General features: G+C 40.8%; 1 protein-coding gene across 3 annotated transcripts in view; it reads left to right on the plus strand.

The window, feature by feature from the left end:
- Nucleotides 1–19,553, plus strand: part of RNF220 (ring finger protein 220) — a 373,850-nt gene that overhangs the window by 249,470 nt on the left and 104,827 nt on the right. The window lies entirely within an intron of this gene.

The following is a 19,553-nucleotide window of genomic DNA, read 5'->3' on the forward strand; positions in this document are numbered from 1 at the left end:
GCTGCTGCCAGCTGAAAAATACTTTCATTCATTGTTTTTATGTGTGTAGAATTTATGTATATTTAGATACATTTTTATAGTTTCATCCCCTTCTTCTCTTACTAATTTTCTCCACAATCTTGTATGCCTTACAGTGCATTGCTAATGATTTGCTTGGTTGCTTTTCATAAGGAACTGTCATTCATTACCCTGGATCAGCTTATACAATAAAACATTAGTACAAATGAAGTCATTCTTTCTGACTGTAGTGATGAAAGGCAGGTTATCATATTTACACTCATCATCATTGTGATAATTTTCACCACCAACTTCACCATCACTTGATATACCCTTTACTCAATATAAAGACCATTCCTGAATACTCTAATCCCCCTATTTCTTTCTGATGACATCCTTTCAAAACATCCTGGACCACTTAGATCAGCATATGACATCTAAAATCACAATTGTTTATGCAAGTACATGAGATGTGTTGTTACATAGGCCTGAAGTCTTCATGCAGTTTTCCTACTCTTTGCTCTTAGCTGTTGATCCTTGTTTTGAACTGATTCTGCTGCCACATCTCCCTGCTGAACTGTAGTGGGAACTCTTGGCAAAGACTGCATAGAACCGTGGTCCTTGAGCTTTTTAATGAGTAAGATGAGCCCGGTACAGACGGGCCTCGTGGAACGTCTTAATGATGTGCTAGGGTTGCCTCAGGGCGTCTCTTACGTATGTCAAAATGGCAGCACCCTATACAGATGGATGCCTCCATTTTGACGCGACGGATGCCTAGCGTCCGCATGTTGCAGCACCATAATGACATCGCGAGTGTGCCATTGGTGCACTGCGGCATCATTATGGCGCCACAAAAAGAACTCGCTTTTTCTGCGTTCTTTTTGCTCCGCAAGGAAGCCGTACGATTTGTCCGCTGCAGCTTCCTCGCAGAGCAAACCAGGGTGTTGCCTTTTTGGGCAGTCTGTACTGGGCCATGGTTTCAGTAAGTGATTTCACTGAGTAAAATAGCAAATTTGACTAATTCCATGGCTTCTCTATTCAAACTTGCCATGGCTCAGCTTCCTTGAAAGGGAAACTTACAACTGTTGTATCTCGTAGACACTCTGCTTGTTTCAAGTGCTTTTAGCACTGCAAAATAATAAGAAAGTACTTGTTCCTCAGCCCAGTGATGGATGTAGTATCCCAGGGCATGATCTATGGGATGCAACTATCTTGTTGAAGCTGGACAGGCACAAGTCTAGTCACTACCTGGGAATTCTGTGAGTTCCACGATGAAAGAAAAGTTGGATGTAAAATATGCTAACAAATAAATAAATAAACCATTGGCCAAGAACATAAATCTCTACCAGCCTACTTATGCTGTTGTCTGGAGGCAGAAGCTGTTCCTTCTCTTCTGTTTTCTCCTTAGATAAGCAACAGAACAGAGTGATGCAAGGCTCCTGTGCATAGCTTTATCTTCCTATTAATTGGCTTCAGGGATGTACTGAGGTATGGCTTGGCTACCCTTCAGCACTCAGGAGAGAAGGAGCATCTTGTACTCCAACAGTGGCTGGGAACACAAAGCTATTGTGTACTTGTGACAAAAGACAGTAAACAAGGAGATATTGTATGTCTCCTTCCACTGTGGATACCTTGAGGAAAATACATATTCTGGACTAACTGATTGTTATGCTCATGTGTGTAACCAACAGCATTCCAGCTAAAGTGTAATTTTCCTCATAGCTGTTATCCTAGAGAAACAGGAGCTGAGTTATTTGCAAAGTTTGTGAGAGTAAGAGATTCCCTGCAGCTGCTCATTCTCTGCCTAGTGGCAGAAACCGACTTATCTTCCCCTCGCCATGGTGTTTCTTCCTGGGAAAGAGAGAGGAAGTAAGCAGCGGTCTTTGTTTTTCTGGCTAATGGAAGAAAGCAGCATGTCCTTCCTCTTTGTTGATACACTCCAGAAAGCCAGACCATATGTCTCTCTTAGAATCAGTGACACAGGGCATGTGCTACAGTCTTTCTTCTCTCTACCTCTAACAGAAAAAGGTGAACGTCATTCATCTTCCCTGCATCAACTGATTTCAGTCCATACCTTAATGGGGCTTCACACACCAAGTTATCTATCCTTGAAGTATCAAAAAATAATAACTGTGTTTCTAGGAACAGAAATAGAGTTGCAATTAGACAATGTAATGTCTATGAATTAGGTGAGGCTATCTTTGTTATCAATAGATTCCCAAATTTTAAAATTACAGTTGACCCTTCCCATCTGTGGGAGTTCATTTCCAGGGGGCTTTACAGACAGTTTTGCCACATATTATTCAGTAGGAAGCAATGTGTGCACATCTGTGCCAGCTTGTCCATTTGAACACACCACCATTGAATAATATGGTGTGTGGTGATCCATGGGCAGTTGAACCTGCAAATTGCTAGCCTACCAATACAGTGGGCCCATGTAGTATCTTTTTTCCCTAGCTATCTGGTCCAGTGAGTGTTTGATCAGAACCATTAGTTAATACTCATTTTGGCAATTAAACTAAGGTTTCCAGCCTGATTGTTAAGGGACTATAGCTCACATTCTGTGATTTTCCATCCACACCTCAGTTTTATCACTGCATTGTTATAAAAATAAAAAAATCTTTATTTGTATTTCCCGCCTCTCCCCATGGATCGAGACGGGAGTACATCAGATAAAATCACTATTACAATAAGCACAAATTTATCTAAAATTACAACAATCAATTAATAAGACAACATTTAATAAAATTGATACAAATCCATACCTATATATGAGTAATGGAGGTAGAGTGTTACCTAGGTTCAGTTATGGTGGATCAAATGGATAGGACCACCGGAAGACATCCATCTTAAGTGCCTTCTTAAAAGCATCTAGGGTATTTATACAACGGATTTCTTCCAGTAGGTTGTTCCAAAGTCTGGGAGCAGCAGTAGTAAATGTTCTATCATAGGTCGATTTCAGTCTGATTTTTGGGTACTCTAATAATATCTTTTCAGATGTTCTGAGTGTGCGGGGCGTTCCTTCAAGTAACTCGGGCCTGAACCATATAGGGCTTTAAAGGTAATGACCAACACTTTATATTGGGCCCGGAAGCTAATTGGTAGCCAGTGCAGAGATTTTAATATCAGTGTTGCCTCTGATGGTCTTATTATTCAAGTTCTCCAAGGTTAAAGTGTTTGTTCAGATTGTTTCTAGATATCTTACTCTACAAAGCACAATCTGCTTTGATTTTTCTCTTCAAGTATAGGCTTGGAAAAGTACTACATACCTAGACTTCATGGCCTATAGTCTTGGATCCGCAGTAACAGCTTTGCCATATACTTCTATGATGACCTTGGGGAAATCACAAAACACCTCAGGGCTTCATCTGTGTAAGTGATAGATGATAAAAGATTAATAATTAATTCTTCTCATTGTGTCTGTAGGGGAGAGGGGGAAACCAAGGAACTGTCCATGTAGATTTGAAATATGTCAGCACTTGAGGCTGGTATTCATGTGGGAGAAGGTATTGGGAAGGAGATTGGTTAGATGTAATTAAGTCTGGAAATATGTCAACAAAGGCTTTGATCCTAAATACTTTAAAGGAAGTAAACTTTATTGAAATCAATGAGTTTTATTTCCAATTAAATGGATTTAGAAGCAGAACTTTCTTTCTTTCTTTTCTTTCTTTTCTTTATTCTTTTGTTTTCCTTACATAAGCTACTGTATCTTTTCAAAGTACCACACACTTGAAAATTCACAAAATTCACAAGAAATAGAGTGAATATGACAGATTATCAGTCTATTGTAGCCTCAAATGAGGTATAAGTCCAACTTCTCTGCAAATATCTGAGTGAAAAATAGCACCTTCTTTAAGTTTTAGGAAAGTTGCCATAGTTCATTGGCAGCAGACATGCTTTGCATGCACAAGATTCCACATTCAAGCCTTGGCATCTGCAGTTAGGGTTGTGAATGAGCTGCTACCCATCAGGGTAGCAAGTTTAGAACTAGACGGACCCTTCTATGGAGGAAGCACTGAGGTCAAGCAATAATCCACATGCTTTGTTGCAAAGCATCCCAGGTTCAGTCTCCAGAATCCTGCCTTAGAACTAAGAACATGGCCAACCAGAATGCAGTGCTGAGCTAAAGAGACCAGAGAGCTAAGGCAGCTTCCTGTGTTATTGGTTCTGCTATGAAAGGCAAAGTTAAATGTGGTCCTCATCCAGCAACATGTAATCTTGAGCATATCCTTTCCTTCCTCATCAGCCTTTGAGGCATCAGAGGCACTGCACTAGCCTGTGATGTAACACAAAGAATCAAATAGCCAAAATCCATACATTTTAAGTTTGTTCATCTTATTAAGCATTCCTCTAATTAAATGCTCTTGTGATCATCCTAGAAGCAGACCCAAAACAGAGACAATGAGAGTTTCTGAGTTTACTGGCCCTTGGAAAAGCATCAGAGAATAAAAGATACTAGTGCTCATGTCTTGGAATGCTGCTACCACTGGTGCTGTTATAAAAGCACAGTGATGGCTGGTATCACTCATTGCATTCGGGTTACAGTTCCCAAGTGATAACAGCTATTAGCAACACTTTGACTGCTTCCCCACCATACACAGGGAGGGCAGGAGACAGAAAACATGTCAAGCTATCACCTCCATGTTAAGTGATAAGTACCTATTTAGATGGCAGAGTTAAAGTCCAACGCATCAAGCAGGAAACACTTTGCAGAGGAGAGAAGAGAAAGGCCACAGCGAGATGTAAAAAGCAGGGTTAGGGTATTTGTTGTACTGACAGCAGCTGTGATTGATTGTTTAAGAGAAATAAACTGCCTGTGTTTTCGGGGCTATCAAAAAGCAGGAGCCCAGCACTTAATAGTCTCAAATGGGTGGCCTTGAAAGGAAACAGAGTGTCACTGCTGCCGGCTCACCGCTTCCCAGTGCTGACTTCTGACCTGTCTCTTAGACAAGAAGGAGGTAGGTATGGCTGGGAGAAGTGGCAACAAGCATGTGCTGTAATTTTGATGCATTTTCTTGGTTGAGAGATGGGGGGAAGGGCTACATCCAGATCACATGTGTCCCCCTTATGCTCCCTCCCACTCTTATCCTCAGGGCTACCATGTTTATGTAGGGACAGAAATGTATGGCAGCTGTATCTCTGCATCAGTGGTCATGCATGAACACTTCCTATATATAAGGTGATCATAAAGACACATTCATTCACCTAGTACATCCATCAACAGACTTCAAGCTTGCAAAAACTATGTTTTCTACTAGAACAAAGAAATCTACCAACCAGCTCCAGATACAAGGAAAGGAGTCCATTATCTCCTGCTTTCCCATTAATGAAATAGGTATGTTCTGCATATACTGTGTATGTGTGTGCCTTCAAGTCATCTGTCGACTTATAATGACCCCATGAATTTCATAGGGTTTTTTAAGGCAAGGAATATTCAGAGGCAGTTTTGCCAGTTCCTTCCTCTAAAATATAGCCTACAGCATCTAGTAATCACTAGTGGTCTCCCATCCAAACACAGTACAGTGAGCCCACGCCATATACGGGCTCGTTATAGACGGCTTCCAGCTTACGCGGAAGCCACCAGGAGATTGAGAGAGTGGTGCATGCAACCAGCCACATGGCATGCATGAGCTCATTAAACCTAATGGGACTCAAGCATACGTGCTTTTTGCCTTACATGGAGTGATGGTGGTCTGGAACAGATCCCCCGCATAAGGCAAGAGTGGACTGTATTAACCCTGCTTAGCTTCCAAGATCAGACAGGATCTGCTGCATTTGGGATATTTAGGCTCCCCTGCATATATTAGTACAAATATATATCTGAATTAGTAAAGATTAGAGTTCTTCAGTTCTATTTAGGAAAGAGGGACTCTTTTGATTCTGTGTTTAAACAATCAAAAACTAATCATAGAATCATAGAATTCTGACTTGCAAATCTTCTGGGGATCTATTTATTTATTTGATTTATAGTCTGCATTTTTCCTAATATGGGGTTTAAAGCACCTTACAATATCTGTGAGCAAAATCTATGAACAAATCTCAATGTTCCTCTTGCCCAACCTTGGACTAACATAGAAAGATATGCCACAGATATACCCATTCCAGAATATTTGCATCTGCTTTCAATGAACACAAACATACAGGAGGCCGATCTTGCATATAAAGAAGGGTTTGGTGGAGCAGGAATGGGGAAAATGTGGGCCACAGCACAGGTAGGCTATGGGGATCCATTTTGCAATCTCTAATGTCCAAAAGGCCATAGCTCCCTAAGCTGTTTTTTAAAGTATATTTTTGGTTAGTGTTGTTGACAAAAATGGTTCAAAATCTGTGCAAAATCTCCATAATTCCTTAGGAAATCCTTCCTCGAAAACAGCCAAAAATGAAACCAGAAGTGATTTTACTTCTTGTGTTAAGTTCAACACTGCAACTTCCAGAGATGTGGGCATAAAAATGGTACTCATTCCTTCCTCAGTTGCCCATCCCTGTGGTGTAGGCACATTCACAGCATCAATTTCTATCACCATATATTGATTTTGTCCCTAATTTACATTATGTAAGTTTATGGGTGCATAAACTGAATTAGCAACAGTTTCCTTACGCTCTGGTTCCTACAACAAATCTCTGTGGCAGAACAGGTGGAGAGAAGTGAGTTGCTGAACACCCATTTTTGTTCTCTTTCTTGACACAGCCTTCATTTTATTTTATTCATTCATACATTCATTTATTTCATTTGTATACCACCTTTCTCCCAGAAGGGACCCAAAGCAGCTCAAAGATAATTTTAAAAAAACCATTACAATAAAAATTCAAAACAGATTAAAATAATCCAAAAACAGTATAAAACCACATGGCAGATATGCAGGAAGATCCTCCTTGCCTTGCCTTGCCTTTTATCAGTGGTTCCTATCTCCTTTCCTTGCTGAAGAGTAGCAGTAATTAATTGAGAAGGTTCCCGGATATTCCTGTTACGTTTGCCATAAAGCATCTTTTGATCTCTCCTTTCATTTGCTCACTCCTATAAGAGCAGTAGCAGCTGGTAGCTGTGGCTCCAGTTTCAATGGGACAGTTTTAGCTAGTACTTTCAAGGTGCTCTCCAAGTTACTGAACCTATTTGGTGGATTGTGTTCATCATCTTGGATATGTTGGATATGTTCTTTAAACTTTGGACTTAAAACCTGGAGTGGACCTGGAAGCTACCAGCCCACTACAAGACATACTTCTTTCATCTTCTCCCTAAGCAAGCATCTACAACATGTTGCCTTTTCCTTTGTTCATACACAACAGCAGTGTTCTATAAGGATGCAGGGTTTCTGTAAGCTGGTAACTGTTTACTTAGTGATATTGATAAACAACTTATTTTAGAGCATCCGAGCCCATGAACAATTTCTTTCTTGAAAAGAACACAAATTGGAGGTATCCTTTATTTCACTTTGCTAACTGACTGAGGGTAGTTATTCGCTTAGCAGTATTATTTATAGAATCGTTTTGCTGGGCCGGTCATATACTCCAAATTCAGAAGGCTGATGGCTATATCATACATTACTTCCCCCCCCCCCCCCTATCTTTTCAGGAAAAAAGTATTTTATTATGTATACATGGAATAAGAATCTGCTAGTTTTAAATCCCTGTGTATATGATATTAAAAAAAATTGCACTGGCATGCATAACCAATGAAATACTTTAAAATGTAGCATAAATGCACCTAAGTAAATGATGTATTCTCAGTTCTGTAGCCTGAATCAAAATCCAGTTGTTAGTCCCAAACACTTGGGAATTTATTCAAATTCCCTTGGAATCAATGGGAATGGAATAAGTCAAAAATTCCATAAATTCCATTGATTTAGTAGACGTACTCTAGTGGGAACTGACAAGTGGATTTGGAGCAAAGGTAGGCTGATTTTGGCCTTCTTGATGTTATTGGACTGCAGTTCCCAGTATTCCTCGCAGTTCGCTTTGCAGACAGGTGCTGATAGAAGTTGCACATTGCCTGCCTTTTCCTTAGGGTGCATGTGGGCAGCTGTTTGTTTGTTTCAAAAAAAGGTTTTAATTTGCATAGTTCTTTGTAGCAGAGAGGTTTTCTGAACCTTCTGCCATGAGCATAAGCTAATAGATCATACCTCTTTCACTCCCAGCTTTAACCAGCTTTAGAATTATTTGTGATTGGAATGTCAAACTCTGATCTTTGTTTATATCAAATGTTTTAGAGGATTTAATCATAAGTAACATAAAACTAACTGGTTCTGTGTTTCTTTATTAAAACTCAGCTGGCTTTCCAGACAGTGATTGTGTAAATTCATTCTAAGGCTAGTGCTCATTGAGTACAATATTCAAAGCAGTAGGAATGACCCCAATATCCATTTGTTTGTTTCTTTGACTTGTCTTGTCTTTCTGTCTAATACATTTCTCCCAGAGTAGTTTACAAAATGGGTAATAGAACAGTATTTGCCATCAACCTTACCCTCAAAAAATTAAGGCACAGCATACAAGGAATAAAGGGTTTAAATTCAGTATTAAAGTTCAGCTGAATAGAATAATTGAAGCAACTGGAATATGTGCTGCATGTCAATGCCCTTGTCAGAAAAAAAATTAAGGAAGTAGCTTATTACTGTACTTCTTGAACTGCACCATTCAGCTTTATTTTGATATTTATAACTTGCAAGTTACAAAGGGAAATCTAAGTTGGACTGTTGCCACCTTAGCAAATGGCATAGTACTAAAGGAGCCTCAGCTTTATACACAGATGCTGTTGGGTGGATTAATTATTAATCCGTGTGTGTATCTTTTTGGCTTCTACAGAAATTACAGTACAGTACTGTGTAATTTTTGATTTTCAGCCATCCTGCAATGGGAAAAGTAAATGCAGCACTGAGTAAACAAATGAACAGGACAAAAATACAACCTAGAAAAAGTTAGTTCAGTTTATTAGTACACAAAAATGTAAAAAAAAAAACCCTGTTTAATTTAATTTTTATAAGGACTCCAGTCCTGTTAATAGAAAAACTATTGGACAATCCTGCCATAAAAATTAACTAATTGGATTATGAGCTCATTTTGTGGTTAATGTAACAATTCCTCCATATAACAACATGGAGGTTGCACTCTTATATATATTATTGTTTATTTAAAGTATTTCTGTATTGCTTCCCCGTCTACAAGAGTTCCTGAGCCAATGAACAAATAAAAAACTATTAAAACAATACAAAGAAAAAACATTTTAAAAACACACTAAAATACTCTTTAACAACTCATTAAAAATGATCTAAAAACAATCCTAAAACCCAGTTTTGCAACAGTTAAAACAGCAGTTTCAAAAAATGAATGCTATATGAAAACAGCATTGCTTTCAATGTGAAGTTGAAGGGTTTCTTGGCCAGCATCTATAGTTTTTTGTGGGTTTTTTCGGGATATGTCACCATGTTCTAGAAGAGTTTCTTCCTGACATTTCACCAGCATCTGTGGCTGGCATGTTCAGAGAATGCTTGCCTGGAAAGGAGTTGGGTATATATATACTGTGTGAACCTGGGAAGGCAGGAGTGATTTGCATGTGCATTGTTTTCACTGCCCACCAGAAGCTTAAAAGAGATTAGGCCAACCTAACTTCCTTAGGTATGGAGTTCCATACTGGAGGCACTACTACAGGGAAAGCCTTGTTACAGGTACCCACCAACCTAACTATGAGGTGTTGGGAGACTGTTGTGAGCTTCTAGCAGGGTCATATGGGAGGAGGCAGCCTTTTAGATATCCTGGGCCCAAGTCATTTAGAGCTTTGTAGGTCAACACTATTACCTTGAATTGATTTTAGAAGCAAAATGGAAGCCAGTGTAGTTCTTGCAGGACTGGTGTTATACGTTCTCTAAAATGTGTACTAGTCTTGCACTAGCTGCAGCTTCCAAACACTTTTCATGGGCAGCCTCACATAGAACACATTACAGTAGTCTAATAAAGAGGTAACTAAACCACAAACCACTGTGGTCAGATCCACCTTCTCCAAGAAAGAGTGCAACTGGTGCACCAGCCAAAGGCACTCTTAGTTACCGCAGTAACCTGACTTTCCAGGAGCGGTGTTGGGTCCAAGAACACCCCCAAACTATGATCTCTGATCTTTCAGAGGGAGAGCAACCCCATCCAGAGCAGGTTGTGATCCCAATCCCAGGTAGCAGCACTTCCATCTTATCTGGATTAACCTCACCTCTGTTCACCTGCATCCAGTCCTTTACTGCCATCCAGACAATGATTCAGTGCTACCACAGCCTCAAGTTGTAAAGGAGAGATAGAGCTGGGTACCATCAGTATACTGATTATACCCAACCCTAAAGCTCCTGATGACAAAGATCCCAGTGGCTTTTTGTAGATAAAATTACAGTAATCTACAGTAAGAGATAGCACTGATCCCTGTGGAAGCCCACAGGCTAATGGCCAAAAGGCTAAACAACAGTCCTCCAGCACCATCCTCAGGGAACATTTAGCCAAGAAAGACCAGAACCACTGCAAAGCAATGCCCCCAAGTCCCATATCAGCCAAATGACCCAGAAGATCAATGTTCTCAAATGCCACTGAAAGATCTATGAGGACCAATAGGAAATTATTTCCCCATCCAATTCCCAGTTTAGGACATCCACCAAGGCAACCAAGGCTAATTACCAGACCCATTGAATGCAGCGGAATTTACTTTCGATTAGCTTTCTATAGGACTGATGTGGGGAGTGATCCTGAGCTTAAGTGATCCTGGTATGGGAAGTGATCCTCAGCTTAGTTTAGGGCTTACTAGAGTTGCTACTTAGGGATGTGCCAGCCTGAACTAAAGGATATGCCTCATCTTTTCCTTGGGCAGATCCGTCCAAAAGTGCATTCCTCACTGAACTAGCTGCACTAATTCCTTAATTTCATTTTCTCCAGTATTGCTTTTTGCCCATGATCTCCCCCATATTTTGAAACAGAGGTTTTGCTCTAAATTTGTTCTTCGAAGGGGTATCTGTCAAGTTAGAAATCATTGCAGCAGAAACAGAAAAGAAAAGCAGTTGTTCCTTTGAGCAGAGTGGGAAATATGCTTGCATAGAAAGGTGCCAGGGGAGGGAAGTGAGGGTGAGAGCAAGACTTGGACAAGATTGATGGCCTCGTTGCCATTAAGAAAAAAATTAGCCGGTGGCGGCTATCATATTAAAGGGTGAAGAAGCCGTGAATTATTTTCTTAAAGATCTTATCGCTTACAATGATAATTTTACCTTCCAAAAGGCCACTTTTAATGAGGCGAGCCAGGCAAAAAGTCATGATTTAATGCCAGATTTTTTTTCTCCAAACACGTTTTACTGCTTTTTTGTCCATGTTTAAAAAGCACCGGTGACCTTTTTTTATTTAGCTTGCCCCAGGTGTAATGCTGAGGCTGATCCTCTTAGGGTTTATAACCTCAACAGAGAGTGCCTTTACCCAGCGGAGAGATGATTTAAAAGGGGCTAGAAATATGAGGCCTCACTGGTGTTCACACAAGTCCCTTGCTCTGTCTTTCAGACTTGCCATGGAGTGATAACAGGGAATCAAGCTGATGCTAAGAAAGATTTGATTAGATTTTCAGTTTCTTTTACAAATTAATGCTTGGGAAGAAGAGTGAGGTTGGCCATAAGGATCCTGCCCTGGCACTGCTGACTGAGCTGGCAGTAATCTTCCATCCTCCAAGTTAAACTGCAGTATGTATTGTGACAAAATGTTTCCACAGCTCTGAAGAATAAAACACAAAAGTAGAGATGGTAGTTAGCAGGGCAGGCCATGATCTACAGGAGAGGTCACATGAAATTTCATAAGCCACCAAAGATCACTGGATTATAGTTAGACAATCTTGAATGTAAGCAGGTTACTTGGTGACTTAGAGTGTGTCAACATAGCACAATTATAACAGCTTGATATCACTTTAATTGTCATAGCAGTTAAAGTGATATGTGACTGTTACAACTGTGCTTAGAATTAAGGCATTTGTAGCTTGGTAAAGTAAGCTAGAGAGCTTTAGTGCACTGCCCTTAAACTACAACAGAAAATTATAAGCATCTTACCAAACGACAAATCGCAGGGTCCCATATGATGGAGCCATAACAATTAAAGTGGTTTTAAACTACTATTATTTTGCAGTGTAGTAGGTGCATTCATTTTAAGCTTTTTTCCTCTACAGGAAGAATAGAAATTTTGGTGCCATTCCATTGGTACATGTCAAGATTCAAGAGACAAATACCAAATTGTCTTTCTTTGATAGCATTCTCTGCTTCTTTTAATGTCAGCCATTCTGCTAGGAGTGTCAAACTTCTTTTAGTAGACAAGAAAGATGACACAGTTTTGAGAGTGTTTAAGAAATGCATTGACATATTTTTCCTTTGTTGACAGTAACTCCCAGGGAGTGAATCTGTTGGAGAATTATAAAGTCCAACCAAAATAATTTATATTGCTTGCAAGGGGAATACAAGTTGAAAAACAGTTTATGAGTATAGAGTTGATAGTAAATTTCATTTAACTGCCGGATCCTTTTGTTATTATTATTTGTGGAGAAAGGGTAGGTCAGATTCTACAGTGAAGCATCTTCCATTCCCCCCCTAACTTAGCTGATTTACTAAAACCTGCGAATGTTCATTCTTTTTATGTCTTCTTTTCTTGCTACAATTTCTACTTAAATGGCTGGGAATTATTACACACATCTCTGGAGCAATTGTATTTTTGGCATGAGGAGGGTACACGCTTGGAGAATGAGTAGTGTAGGGCGGGCATCCTTGAATTGGTGTGGCTCCTCTCACTTTCTCAAGATGTCACCAGTCCTTCATCCTAAGTAGGATAGACAGCCCCTTCTGTCCCCTACTGCCTGCAAGGAGGAAAGACAGAATAGTCCACATTAGACTACAGTACATACTTTGACCAAGGGCTTGCCCACACAGGACCCTCTTCTCATCTTCTCGGTGGAGAGTCCGGATGATGCAGGGCCCAATCCCTGGTTCTGTTGTGAACAGTCCAGATGATGTCTGGCCAGTTCAGCACTAAACCCACTATTTAGCTCCTTATAACAGTTTAAATAAACTCACTATTTGCTCTGGGTCCTCCTGGAAAATTGAGAACCCTCTGTTATGATGCTGGGCAGCTGTTTAAAATGCATCCTGTCATGCCACTTTTTGACCCAAGGAGAGGGTTGCCATAAGTCAGGACCTCCAAACCAGGACAAATGTAGGACAGTCTTTTTTTTTCCCAAATGTAGGACACATTTTTAAAAAATGGAGGACACACAAAAAAATTGATTTTTTTTTTAAATGTTAATATAAATGCCTGTTTCTTAGGCATGATCAAAATGGAGGACATTTGGGCATTATTTCTAGACAGATGGCAGAAATGGACCTCCCTTTCTGGCAAAACACCCCCGACCTCCATTCCAAAACACACACAACAGCACATTTGGGCATTTCACATGGCTTTACTGAACATGGCCTCTTGCATCAGAGGCTTATTCCATAACCAAACCCCTTGGGTTTAACACTTAGCATGGTTTAACATGGCTATGCATATTGAACATGTCAAGGTGGTTTCACCGTTCTTGCACCAAGTGTACTTCTCAGAAGTGTGTGTCACGGGGCTTTGGTTTTTCTTCACTGCGCATGAGTTTGTAAAAATCACAGCAATTTACATTGGCCTTGCCTCAGAACCAAAACCACACAGAAAAGGCACTTTGGAAAGTCACACTCTCTCGGCTTCTGAAACAGTGCCTGCATGCCTCTCAAGCTGACCCACTCATATCTTCATCATCATCATCATCACCACCACACTATCACTGTCAAAGTAAGGGAGACTTGTTAGCATTAAAAGCACCCCCCCCCCAAAAAAAACCACCTTGAGGCCTCTCTGGCCACTCACTCACCACCTCCTTCCCCTCCTCCTTTTCCTCCCCCTTCTCCTCCACCTCCTTCTCCTCCTTCTCCCCCTCCTCCATTCACCTGGGGGCTGGGGCGGATGGGGCGGAGGAGGAGGGTGGCGCGCGGCTGCGCGTAGGAAGCGAACCGCCTCCAGCTTCGCCTCCTCCACGCGGCCGCGCGGCCTGGGGAAGAGGGGGCGGAGGAGGAGGAGGTGAGTGGCGCGGGGAGGCAAAGGCGGATGGAGCCAGCGCCTCTTGCGCGCGGGCACGCCACCCTCCCCACCTCCTCCGCCCCCTCTTCTCCTCCTCCCCGTGCGCCCGTGCGCAAGAGGCGCTGGCTCCGTCCGTCTTCGCCTCCTCCATGCTGCGGGCGGGCGCGAAGCCTGGGGGCGGAGGAGAAGGGTGGTGCGGCCGTGCGGGGAGGCGCCTCCTCCGCCCCAGGCAGGCCTCGCTGTCCTCCTCTTCCTCCCCGCCTCCCCGAGGAGGAGGAGGAGGGCAGCGAGGCCCTGCAGGCCGCAGCAACTCGGCTGCAACCGGGGGGTCCCGGTTTTTGGGCTGCACCTGTGCCGGGAGGGGCCCGGGGCCCCTAAAATCGGGAAATACACGGGTGCAGCCGGGTTATGGCAACCCTACCCAAGGATGACCAGTTTGGTAGATCTCAGTCAAGGAAGCCTTCCCCACACTGCAGGAAAACAGAACACTGGTACTTACTGTGAAGGTTCCTTTTTCACAGTGGTGTTGAGGATATCCTACCCATCTTATAGTTTTGCTGTTCAATGGGTTCTATTTTGAAGCCTGGTGCTCCAGATGAAATAGGACCATATGTTTTAGTGTGGAGGATCTGCACTGTGGGAGAGACTTCTCCCACTTAGGATGCAGGAAAGGTCTGTTAGATGCCCTCCTTCTTATGTGAGTAGAAGGAACTGGTCAAAATACTCTTCCCTGAAAAGGAAGCTAAACAGATATACCAATGTACCAATTTTGTTGTCTCCATCACTCCCTGTTTCAGTCCTACTATCAAAAAGATCTACACCAGCAGAACATATTCCTTAGATAGGAAAGATCTCCAGGGCCAAAAAGTGTGTCTGGTGGTATATTTCTTCTGTCTTGGTCCAAAGATCCTCAGACAGCCTTTGGCATCCTTAGAATTGCGGCTTTAATTTGTTTGAGTATGCACTTGGTCCTGTTCCATTTGAAGACTGAAGATGTCTACTTTTCATCTTTTTAAAACTCTTTTCTTTATTTAGATGCAACTGGAGAAGTATAGGTTGTTTGTCAGTACAAACTATCAGTATGAGGAAAGCCATTTTCTTTGGAATGAATTAGAGCCTATTTTTAAAATGCAAAATCTGTAGCAGCACTTCTCGCTTAGGCTTCCCTTTTCAAATAGAAAGTACAGGAAAATAGATTCCATGCAGAAGAACATGGTCTGCCTAGTCTAATTTGTCCCGTTAGACTAGGCCCAGCAAAAATTTGATCACAATCTACAGAATGGAGAACACTGCTTTTGTCACTGTGTGTTGTAGTCATATTTATCAGGTTTTCAGCCTAGTTTGGGATTAGTCAAAATGTGGTGCAACTCTCATGTTTGTCATTCCTTAAAGTGGGAATAGCAATTTTTATTTCCTTTGATGCTGAACTCAGGAAAAGTTCAAACTATGAGCACTAAAACAGTAACTTTGATCATCTTCTGAGCAGGGACTCTGTGTTAACTGCAATCTACAACATGGGAAAGATATCCAGTAATAAATATCCATCCATCTATCTGCTCCTCGCTTTGTTAGTATCTCTCTCTCTCTCTCTCTCTCTCTCTCTCTCTCTCTCTCTCTCTCCCTTCCTTCCAGTCTTTCACCCTCTCTTACTTCAAAAGACAGTTGTAGAAATCTATGGTATGATCCTGGAAGCATTTTTTTACTACAGCTTCCAGAATCCCCATCAGGCAAATCCGGTGTCCTGGTTGGCTACAGTGTTTTGGGAGTTGTAGTTTTAAAAAATCCAACTTCTGGCTCAAATCATATTCAGTAGGGAGTGTATTTCCCCAGCCAACAACAAAACACCAGTCATGGGAAGATAGAATACAGAGATGGCCATTTAGGCATTGACAGTATTTCCAGTTCAGACTTCACCTGACTCCTACGCCATCCCATCTATGTCCCTGACATTTTTCCTGACATTGCCTAAATGGAGATGCAGCCACTTCTTGTTGAAATGAGAAACAAAAATGAAGTATGGTTTAGTGGTGGAGGGGCTTGGCTCACTGACGCAGTGTTTAACATGCTGTGGAGGTATTCAGACTAGAACTGCTACAATTTTAAGAGACAGTTTATTCATCTAAACAGCGAGCTTATGTAGAAGAGGGTCTGAGATTGACATTTTTGGGATTAGTTTAGCCCTGCATTTTTTCCAGAGGTCGTTGTCATGGCGCTCAGAAGGTATGTAGAATAAATGGGGCCAACATTCTTCTTGGGACCACACGCTAAAAACTAATACATAACGTTTAATTTACTGTCTCCGTAGCTAGGCCAACCATTTTTCAGATAATATTGGATTAGAGCTACTAGCGAGGGTGGATGGGGAGTGAGCAGGCTGGCAGGGTCTAGTGGAAGCAATGAGAGTTTGTTGTTGTGGCTCTGTGTAGCAGAGTTGATGGCTTATATATTTTTATTTCTTCTTCATGGAAGCAAATTGAAAAAGAAATATTTTTAGCTCTTACCATAAGGTTGTTCCATGTCTCCAGAAGAGGCAAGAATAGAATGATATTAGAACCGTCTTTCCTGATCTCATAATATTGATCTGGCCCATTCGGGTATGCAGGGCAAGATTCCATGCGTTAAACTGAAATCACATATTTCAATCTGTGTTTTTTGTACAAAATGGTCACATTTTTGCCATTGAGGACCGACTGAAATGCATTTGATTTAGGAGTTAGAAAACCAGACCCACAAATTGCAGGTTCCTATTATTTAAAAAATAAAAATAAATATTATCCAAGTTCATCCCACTTGTGACAGTTTACAATAGAAGATAATAATAAAAACGCATGAACTTAAAAGACATGAAAACACATTTCAAATAGTAGGAATGAAACCACTTTTTTTCAAATTGACTAGCATATCAATTATCCAGGACAATGCTGGAAATTAATAAGATGGCTGCCTGAGACAAGGACAATGAAGTCTTTAAAGCACTATGCTGAGAACCCCCTCACGCCTGGAAATTTAGGTTAATAAAAGAACAGCAAAAGAATGGAAGATGTGAAGAAAGTAGTTCAGGAAAGACTGTTAAAAACAGTAGTCTTGATAAAGGATCTTATAGAGCTTGATTATTCTGATGGAATGGAAGGCTCTTCCAAGATCAACATAGTAAAGGGCATAAAGATGGGAGGTGGAGGAAACAAACATTAATTCTACTAATGTTTTATTTAATTTAATGTATTTATATACTGCTATTAAGGAAAGGAAATAGAATGGTCATGGGAGCTACTGGTAAGGCTAATTTTGTGAGATGAAAAATTAAACTATCAGAGGGCTGGGCAAAATAGTATGTTTATATAATAAATGCTTCACAGATGCTGGTGAAATGTCAGGAATAAACTCTTCTAGAACATGGCCACATAGCCTGAAAAACCCACAAAAAAACATCTTGAGTGATCATTTGTCAGCTGCTCCCATCGGGTCTCCATTTTGCTGGGGAATTTCTATGATATCGTTAAACAAAATGCATTGGTGAATTGATCCTTGATTTCTTGTACTTTGGGTATGAACCTAAGACCTGATGTGACAAGTATAACTGGTTGGTTTGTATGGTCTAAGCTGACATTGTGGCCTTTTTATTTATTTGTATCATCCATTTTGTTATGTTTGACCAGCAAAAGTAATACTTGGCAACTTTACGTTTAATAGCTATATTCCTTTTTTTACCATTCGTTTTTCTTTGCTTTCTTCTGTGAAATTTAATTATTATTTCTCCTTAGAGCTTTTTAGTAGTAACATATTCTCGCTAGATATATCTCCTCTAAATATTGCCAAAGCATTCTTGTCATTTCCCATAAAAGTTTGTTGTGCATGGAATTTATACCTCCCTGCCATTGCTCTGAAGTCTGCAAGGTACTGATAACCTTCACATATACCAGTAAATTGCTAACCATTTTGTCTTCATAGCCTGCTATAAAGAAAAGAGAAACATCTGTGTTATTTGAGGTATTTCAGGGTATTAACGAGAAATCCTATAATTAGGATGTTTATTAACGTGCTAGTATTTGTAATTACTGAAAGAAAGTGTGCAGTTGAACAGCACTTTAACACATATTCCTGCTTCTCACCAGTGCTTGTATCTTAGGCTTTTGCAGATGTAAGATATTGCTTGAGAGCATTTTCATTAGTATTTTGGTTTTCCAACACTTGAAACTCACTACTAATATTCCTACAGATAATCAACTGTGAATAAATGACAAACATGGTTTTTAGCTTTTGAAACTTCATTTGTGTTCATTAAGGTTATCATTAATTTTCTTGTCAAAGTAGCATCTTCCTTGTGAAAATATCAAGAGAATACAACACATTTTGCCATATTTGAGACTATATCCAACTCCGCATTAGTGACCAATTTTAATTGTAAAGTTACAGGCATGTGTGTATATGCTGATAACCAGTATATATACCATTTTACTGAAAATAAGAGTGTTGGATAACATCATTTCATATGGTGCTTTTCAACAATTGTATCTTTTTACCCAAACCACCTCTTTTGTTTGTCCAACATCTTTGCTTGATTGGCAGCAGTTCCTACAAGAAGTGGTAGGTGCTTCACTTCTGTACTGGTGTTTCTCCAACTGGTGATAAGCTCCAGAAACATGTTTCTGCCTAGATTTATAGAGCTAAATGCTGCTGCTGCTTCTGCCAGTAACACAATCCAGGAAAATTTCTCAAGGACTGAGAATGGGCAAGGACTACACATAAAATCTTGTGCATAAGGGATTTATGCAAGTAGCCACAGATGAGGCTCAAGAATTAAACATCCTTAAATCTCATAGAATCATAGAATCGTAGAGCTGGAAGAGACCGCAAGGGCCATCCAGTCCAACCCCCTGCCACACAGAAACTCTCAAGCAAAGCATCCCCAACAGATGGGCATCCAGCCTCTGTTTAAAGACCTCCAAGGAAGGAGACTCCACTGTCGAACAGCCCTTAATTTCAGGAAGTTCCTCCTAATGTTGAGGTGGAATCTCTTTCCCTGTAGCTCGCATCCATTGTTCCGGGTCCTGTTCTCTGGAGCAGCAGAAAACAAGGAGTAAAGGGCTTGGAAAGGAGTGAACAACTGAATGGCTTCTTGTATCGTTCTCAAAAGGTTTCTCAGGGCCCAAAGAGACAGGCCAAAATAAAGCTGCTTCGGGTTACTTTGGAGGTGTGCTGTTTAAATGACCCTCACATCTTAAGAAGCCAGAAACTGTGCCAAAGCTGCACTTGAGTCCTTAGGACTTGAATGTGGCTTTGGCATAGCTTTCAGACTCTTAGGAAGCATGCATCATTTAAACAGCATACCTCCAAAGTGACCCAAAGCAGCTTTATTTTGGCCTGTTTGGACTCTCAGTAGGTAGGACTGTACATACCCACATAACTTAGAAATTGTTCCTCTCCACAATTAATTTTCTTGAATAGCGTATGTTGTGGTTACAAATCACAATTTT

The sequence above is a fragment of the Sceloporus occidentalis genome, unplaced genomic scaffold (genome assembly GCF_023333645.1).
Source record: "Sceloporus occidentalis isolate IW3139 unplaced genomic scaffold, rSceOcc1.0.p SCAF_3, whole genome shotgun sequence".
Classification (NCBI taxonomy): domain Eukaryota; kingdom Metazoa; phylum Chordata; class Lepidosauria; order Squamata; family Phrynosomatidae; genus Sceloporus; species Sceloporus occidentalis.